The sequence below is a fragment of the Triplophysa dalaica genome, chromosome 5 (assembly GCF_015846415.1).
Source record: "Triplophysa dalaica isolate WHDGS20190420 chromosome 5, ASM1584641v1, whole genome shotgun sequence".
NCBI classification, from domain to species: domain Eukaryota; kingdom Metazoa; phylum Chordata; class Actinopteri; order Cypriniformes; family Nemacheilidae; genus Triplophysa; species Triplophysa dalaica.
The window spans coordinates 16,501,514-16,508,886 of record NC_079546.1 but is presented as its reverse complement, the minus strand read 5'-3'; the positions used below and the strand labels follow the sequence as shown (position 1 = coordinate 16,508,886).

The following is a 7,373-nucleotide window of genomic DNA, read 5'->3' as shown; positions in this document are numbered from 1 at the left end:
TCCACATACACTTCTGGAAAATAGTTTTGCATCTTTATAGACAGAAAAACAAGTGCTTTGCATTTCAGGCAAATGCCCAATGTATACTCTTTCATTCTTCTAAACAAAAGTGAAAGTTACCTATTTGTCAATGTTTGGCAACCCATAAATAAAAAGTGTACTGTGCATTTGTTACATTCCCCTCTCTGTCTAGGGGCGGCAGAGAGGTTGTAACAAAGATAAATGAATAAATAAATAAAATAACGTTGACACTTCAGTTCATCTGTCCCAGAGTGAAAACACAACGCTTAACATGGAGGCAAATAAAGAGGCTTATATTTACAATAACCTAGTAAATACAATTGATTCTAGGATGCATCTCTTTCAGGAGAAAGTATTGCCAAACTAACAAACAAAAAGTAGCTGACTAAGGTTTAAGAGAGCCCTGGCTTATCTGAAAAATGGACAAAAGAAAATAAAGAAACAACTGAGGTCCATCAGGTTTCCTGTTGTTTTCTTTAGTTGAACCTCAAGAGCCCCAACAGAGCTGAATGCCCAACATGAACAACACGCACCTGCATCTTCACACTGGACACATATCCCTTTTTTCTACAGTCAACATAGTCTGGGACTGAATCCCCAGAAGAGCCCACAAATTTAGCCGTTTGCCTCCTGAAGCCAAGAGAGGAACACAGGTCACAGCGTACGCTCGCAGGATCTCTTCTGTTGTCAAGTCACCAATGTGGTTCATGTTGGGCGTTCAGCTCTGTTGGGGCTCTTGAGGGTCAACTGAAGAAAACAATAGGAAAGCTGATGGACCTCAGTCCTTAGAACTAGGTGGACTGTTCCTCCAAGTATGACAACAAGGGTTGCAATGATGGTTTTATGAGTGCAGCCTTCGAGCATGTCATTGATAATGTTGGAATAGACACGGAGACATCTTATCCAGGGCGAGGCCCCACTTGTTACATTCCCCTCTCTGTCTAGGGGCGGCAGATGGGTTGTAACAAACATAAATTAATAAAGAAATAAAATAACGTTGACAGACTTCAGTTCATCTGTCCCAGAGTGAAAACACAACGCTCAGGTTGGAGGCAAATAAAGTTTATATTTTCTTTGGAAGCAGTAGGGCGAAAGAGCCTTCTCCACCATTTTCACCTGTTTTTGTTTAGAGAGGGAGTCTATGTTGTTTTGCAGAGGCAATTGGACAAAGGCGGATTCTTAAACTCTCTGATTCCTAACACGATCACCAAGGCCTGCTGTGACCGGAGCCGTCCAAATGGTTATGTTGTATGTTGAACTCACAGTGATTTCACTCCACAGAAATCTTTTGGAAAAGGCCGACGTTTTAATGCTTAGATCAAGAGAAACTCGAGCTACACCCACCTGTTCTCAAACCAGCATGCGTCCTTTGTCGCACCGCAATGTTTAAGGGGGAAATCTTTGGTGCGGGCACCTCCCTAAACATTCCATCTGGGAGGGGCTAAAGAGCTGAAGCTCTCGTCCATCAAAAAACCGGTGCAATCGCCAACTTGGAACCACTTGTGGTGGCATTCCAAAAAGGTAAAAAATCTCTCTCTCGTACCTTCTCCAGATCTGTTCCGCCTATGTGGAATGATCTGCCCGCTGCTACAAGATCTGCAGATTCTGTAGTCATCTTCAAGAAACGTCTGAAAACACATCTCTTCCATCAACATCTGACTGATCTTTTCTGACTTCTATTTCTTCTCTACTTAGCGAACTTAAAACTTAAAACTAACTTAGCTCTGTATACTGTGTTAGGTCATATGAGACCAGCCTTCTTTTTGATTGCACTTATGCTTTTGTTGTACTTATGCTGTCCCAATTGCTTCCATTGCCTACCCCACCTGTAAGTCGCTTTGGATAAAAGTGTCTTTTAAATGACTAAATGTGAATGTAAATGTACTCTAATCCACTCAGATACAACTGAGCTAGTGACTTTATTGGTTACAGTGTGCGTAAATGTGAAGTAAGTGATAGCTGTTCATATCTCTCGTTATTATGCAGAAAGCTCTGTTGATATAACATGCTCGATTCTGTACATTCCTTAATGCTTCCATGCTGTTTGTTGTAAGATGTTTATATTTAAACTGTTAGTATTGCCTATCCGCATTATTATTGGACATGTGGGAGCCCATGTTCAGTCCGGAAAGCTGCCACTATACAACATTTGCGTGCTAGTAGGGCCCTCTTGCAGACATTAAGAGGATAATTACCTCTTATATATATTGAATTAGTAATGTTATGTGGTAATTGTGTTACAGTGTTGCAGTGTTTAAGATATGTTTAATGGGAAAACGTTGTATATTCATGTGATTAAGTTTGTTCTTGGTTTAACTTGTTGCAGAAAACCACATCTGTATATCCACCAAGCTCTTCAGTATATCGGACATCATTCAAACCTTTGTCGAGTGCTTAATTCTGATTTAAGAATCCATCTCACTCAGTTCTTACCGACTGCCTACTGTTTCATATATCCAAATTTAATCATCAACGAACCCCTCATTTCACCACAACATTCTTATGATCCCAGCTTTCAGCCTTGCTCCTGCACACATCCAAAATCCCGAACAGCAATTCATTGGATCCATTTGCCACTTACTTTTGTTTGAATTATTTGAATGTGACCCCAAAGAACCTCAAGTATTTCTTTTCAAATGTGGATGCAACGAGTTATAGGTTGCATTCGGGCACAACGTCGCCACCAGCAGTTCGGCAAAACAGACACCGCTGCATGCCTGTCCTCGTTAGTATAGTGGAAAGTGTCTCCGCCTGTCATGCGGAAGACTCGGTTTCGTACTTTTCATTGTAATATACTTATCATCAAGCACGCTTCCCAATGTTATTCTAGACATCAAATGCATGGAGGGTAATTCTATCTGAATAAATCAATGTACTCTGGTCTCTCCACAGTGTGAAGAGCATTCAGTGCTTGAATGATGAAGTTATTGATCAACTTGATAATGTAAAGGTGGGGCTACCTCTTCTGAAATACTGTGCTACACTGCCTTGTATGAGATGAACATCGGTGTTCCTCCTCCCTATTCCTAGATGTGCTCCTCTTGTTGTCACACTTACGTTTCATTTCCATGGAGGCAATTTTGGTTGGTTATACCCTCTACTAAATTTTAAAAACATCTTAATATCATTTTTCCCTCCTATATGCACTATATTTGTATTTAAGTTTCTTTTACAGTACACTGTAAAAAATGTTCCGTTATTTTTACAGAAAAATACCAGCAGCTGTGGTTGCCAGTAAAATTCCGTAAAAAATACAGGAAAAGAACGTATTGTAACCTTAATAACTGCATTAACTCATCTACTGCACTGTAACTCAGCTATTACATTATTGCATCTATCGCATAACTAACTGCATCTACTCATCTATTGCACGATAGCTTCAATAACTGCACTAACTCATCTATTGCACTGTAACTTTAATAGCTAATGTCTGTAACTAATGCACACTCAAGTCACTTGCACTATTGTATAGTCTATATTGTTATCTGCTCATAACCTCCTGTACACTAATGTTCACAGTAGATAGCCTTCTGTATATATTTTTCATAGTACATACCGATTGTCATATTTTCATAGTACATGCCCATCGTAAATTATTTTCCTAATATTGTATTCTGTATTTATTCACACTGTATATCTGCACTTGCTAATTGCACTTCTGGTTAGACCTAAACTACATTTCGTTACACTGTATATATGTGTATATGTGTAATGACAATAAAGTTGAATCTAATCTAATCTAATCTAATCTAATCTAAACAGCTTTGCAGTTTAAAACTCAGGACACAAACTTCTAGCCGTGTATGAACTTAATACATTTGAGTCTTTTATATTAACAGCATTTCTTTTTATAAAATGAAAACTTGGTACAAATGCATAAAAGTGAAAACATTACTTTTACTTAATTTATTTCTGTGTAATTCATTATTAAAAACATCAAAGTCACTTTTAAACAAAGCAACATGCAGCATGAAATCAGCATCTCATTGCCGGACCTTGACTTAAACACAGACTCCACTCTTCAGCATTGTGGTGACCCATAAAACATTTAATATCAGAAAAGAAAAGAGAAGATACAAATTCCGTAGTTATTACGGAAAAATACCGGCAGCTGTGGTTGCCAGCAAACTACCGTAAACTTACGGGAAAATCCTCTTTTTATTCATCCCAGCAATTCACAGTGATAAACATGATCTACACCCACTATTCATCTTGGAAATATGTCAGAATACTGAAGATGATTACCACTTCTGCTTCACAGGGACTGCAGCATAACATCCATGACTTGATGTGTTATTGTTGTTTAAAGTCACTGTTATTGTGATCAGTGTTTGCTTTAGTGTGTATAGTGTACATATGTAAAAATCCAGTTTTCTTCGGGCTGCTAATACAGTGTTTAATATAAAACATAGTTTTGTAGCAAATAACATCAAAAGAAAATGTGTTAAGATTCGTTCACAAGCGTTTTCTCTGATGTTGTTTAGTTTCTAATTGTTTTTTGTTACAACAGACTGAGTGAAATTACATTTAAACCGTTAAAAGGTCTGCATTTGGTCTTTGACTCAAACAACAAGAATCTGTGTATGAAACTCAACAGTGGGGACCAACAAATGAAAAGCTTTCAGCCTTGCAATGCTGTGAGTCATGGATGAGTTTTGTGCTTTGATAATACCCAGAATGCATTGCGTTTATCTTATGAGGTTTTTTGGTTTTATTCTTGATGTCTGCTTGATGTCTGATGTCTGAACATTTGTCACGTGACTGACATGCTGTTTAAAGACATGCAGTATATTATTTAATTTCAAACAATATCATTCACAAGTCCCCCCCACATATAACAGTGATGTTGATAGGGATAATGATAGAGCTTGGTTATGAAGGTTATGCGTATTTGGCGTGCTGTCCGGGAAGCGGCCTCCGAGCTCGCCAGATCTATCCGAACCCGAAACACTCTACTTTAGAAACCGGTCTGAGGCCAGAGCGCACCCCCATAAAGCGAGAAAGTGGGACAGCCGCTGGAGTACGCATACCCCCCAACTCGATACTGAGCACTTTGGAGGCGTGGCCTGCGTTCTGGAAGAGAAAAGAGGATGAGGGCTCCTTAGGAGATTTGGTTCGTTATAAGACAAAAAAAGGTGTAGGGGTTCCCCTGAGGATGGTTGAGACTGAGAAGATGAAATGAGGGTGGACAGAAAATTTGACATGTGTACATAAATCAATCAAACTTTTTGACACACAGTATATTATAACACTACATTTACATTTGTAGTGTTGGGCGTAGGCGCCGTGGCTTAGCTGGCAAAGCACCTGTCTCGTAAACAGGAGATCCTGGGTTCAAATCCCAGCGGAGCCTAGTGCCTTGGCGCTTCTTGTTGCACATCTTTTCGTATTTGAAAGAAGGGTTTTGTTATTTTAAATGTTCCAGAAACACCCAAGAAGTGAACTTGCTCATCACATCCTGCTTACCTGCACAGTATTGCAGCACTGAAGTGATGGTGGATGTCAAGCAGTCCACAGAAAAATCGGACTTGTGTGGCAAGTTTCAGTTAAAAAACATTTTGTCAATTTCACAAACTGTAATTGTTGTATCAAAAATGAAGACTGTGACGGTTTTGAAATAAACTGATCTATTCATGACTGACTCTGCCCCAGTGTGGACCTCGGTTCCCATACCCCTGTCAAAGGAGACCTCTTCCATGATTCCCATCTCTCCTTAATTGTTTGTTTTCCCCTTTGTGACTGGTCAGTCACAGTCATCACAAAACCGCTTTTTGGAGTTGGCGCCGTGGCTTAGCTGGTCAAAGCGCCTGTCTTGTAAACAGGAGATCCTGGGTTCAAATCCCAGCGGTGCCTGGGAAGTTTGTGTGATTCCTTTGTGATCTTTAGACTAGGGAAACCTAGCCATTGCCCCTCGACATGTAATTTTACTCATTACCCCGTTTAAACTGCAAAGTTTGGAAATATTTAAGAGATGATGGATGGGCATTAATCCTCGCAAAAGCTGGATGCGTGTGCAACGTGACGAAGGAATAATGTGTGGCGTGCAGGGGTAAAAGATATTCTCTAAACGTTGAGGAAAATACTGCACACCTTTCAGTTGCTAGAGATGGGGCTTCAACCCGTCGACTGCCTTCTGCATCAACTTGATACTTTGTCGTCATGTTTTGGCCCCTTTCGTTTTTTCAGTTACACGTGCTGTGATCATTCCGGTTGATGGCGCCGTGGCTTAGCTGGTCAAAGTGCCTGTCTAGTAAACAGGAGATCCTGGGTTCAAATCCCAGCGGTGCCTAGTGTGTGTGCTCTTTGTTTACTACTCCCTTGTCTTTGTAGACAGAATTATTCCCTTCTCCTGGGAATTGTTTTGTCATGCGCCTGATGCCTGATGAACAGGGACAGGAACAGCATTCAAGGCTCTGTGGCGCAATGGATAGCGCATTGGACTTCTAGATTGAGTAATGTGGGCATTCAAAGGTTGTGGGTTCGAGTCCCACCAGAGTCGTGGTTGATTTAGTTTGCAGAAGACTCCCCAAAATCGTGACTAGGGAAGGATATGTTGCTACATGAAGAGGGTACACACATTCAATAACTCTTAAACAATCCCTTTGCATGTTTTCCTCCATTTTACTGTGAGTTTTTGCCCCTTTGTTACTTTTCAGTCACATGATCTGCAGGCATTGGGCGTAGGCGCCGTGGCTTAGCTGGCAAAGCACCTGTCTCGTAAACAGGAGATCCTGGGTTCTAATCCCAGCGGAGCCTGGTGCCTTGGTGCTTCTTGTTGCACATCTTTTCGTATTTGAAAGAAGGGTTTTGTTATTTTAAATGTTCCAGAAACACCCAAGAAGTGAACTTGCTCATCACATCCTGCTTACCTGCACAGTATTGCAGCACTGAAGTGATGGTGGATGTCAAGCAGTCCACAGAAAAATCGGACTTGTGTGGCAAGTTTCAGTTAAAAAACATTTTGTCAATTTCACAAACTGTAATTGTTGTATCAAAAATGAAGACCGTGACGGTTTTGAAATAAACTGATCTATTCATGACTGACTCTGCCCCAGTGTGGACCTCGGTTCCCATACCCCTGTCAAAGGAGACCTCTTCCATGATTCCCATCTCTCCTTAATTGTTTGTTTTCCCCTTTGTGACTGGTCAGTCACAGTCATCACAAAACCGCTTTTTGGAGTCGGCGCCGTGGCTTAGCTGGTCAAAGCGCCTGTCTTGTAAACAGGAGATCCTGGGTTCAAATCCCAGCGGTGCCTGGGAAGTTTGTGTGATTCCTTTGTGATCTTTAGACTAGGGAAACCTAGCCATTGCCCCTCGACATGTAGTTTTACTCATTACCCCGTTTAAACTGC

The 7,373-nt window shown here is 40.8% G+C and overlaps 6 non-coding genes across 6 annotated transcripts; all 6 read left to right on the top strand.

Moving 5' to 3' along the window:
• The first annotated feature begins 5,301 nt into the window (after window positions 1–5,301).
• On the top strand, window positions 5,302–5,374 carry trnat-cgu (transfer RNA threonine (anticodon CGU)). Its single transcript has one exon. It is a non-coding gene; the product is annotated as a tRNA-Thr (tRNA).
• A 426-nt stretch (window positions 5,375–5,800) lies between these two features.
• trnat-ugu (transfer RNA threonine (anticodon UGU)) lies at window positions 5,801–5,874 on the top strand. The gene has a single exon. It is a non-coding gene; the product is annotated as a tRNA-Thr (tRNA).
• Window positions 5,875–6,236: 362 nt separating this feature from the next.
• Window positions 6,237–6,310, top strand: trnat-agu (transfer RNA threonine (anticodon AGU)). The gene has a single exon. It is a non-coding gene; the product is annotated as a tRNA-Thr (tRNA).
• Window positions 6,311–6,430: 120 nt separating this feature from the next.
• trnar-ucu (transfer RNA arginine (anticodon UCU)) lies at window positions 6,431–6,520 on the top strand. The gene is given in 2 exon segments: window positions 6,431–6,467; window positions 6,485–6,520. It is a non-coding gene; the product is annotated as a tRNA-Arg (tRNA).
• A 184-nt stretch (window positions 6,521–6,704) lies between these two features.
• On the top strand, window positions 6,705–6,777 carry trnat-cgu (transfer RNA threonine (anticodon CGU)). Its single transcript has one exon. It is a non-coding gene; the product is annotated as a tRNA-Thr (tRNA).
• A 426-nt stretch (window positions 6,778–7,203) lies between these two features.
• trnat-ugu (transfer RNA threonine (anticodon UGU)) lies at window positions 7,204–7,277 on the top strand. The gene has a single exon. It is a non-coding gene; the product is annotated as a tRNA-Thr (tRNA).
• The last annotated feature ends 96 nt before the right edge of the window (window positions 7,278–7,373 follow it).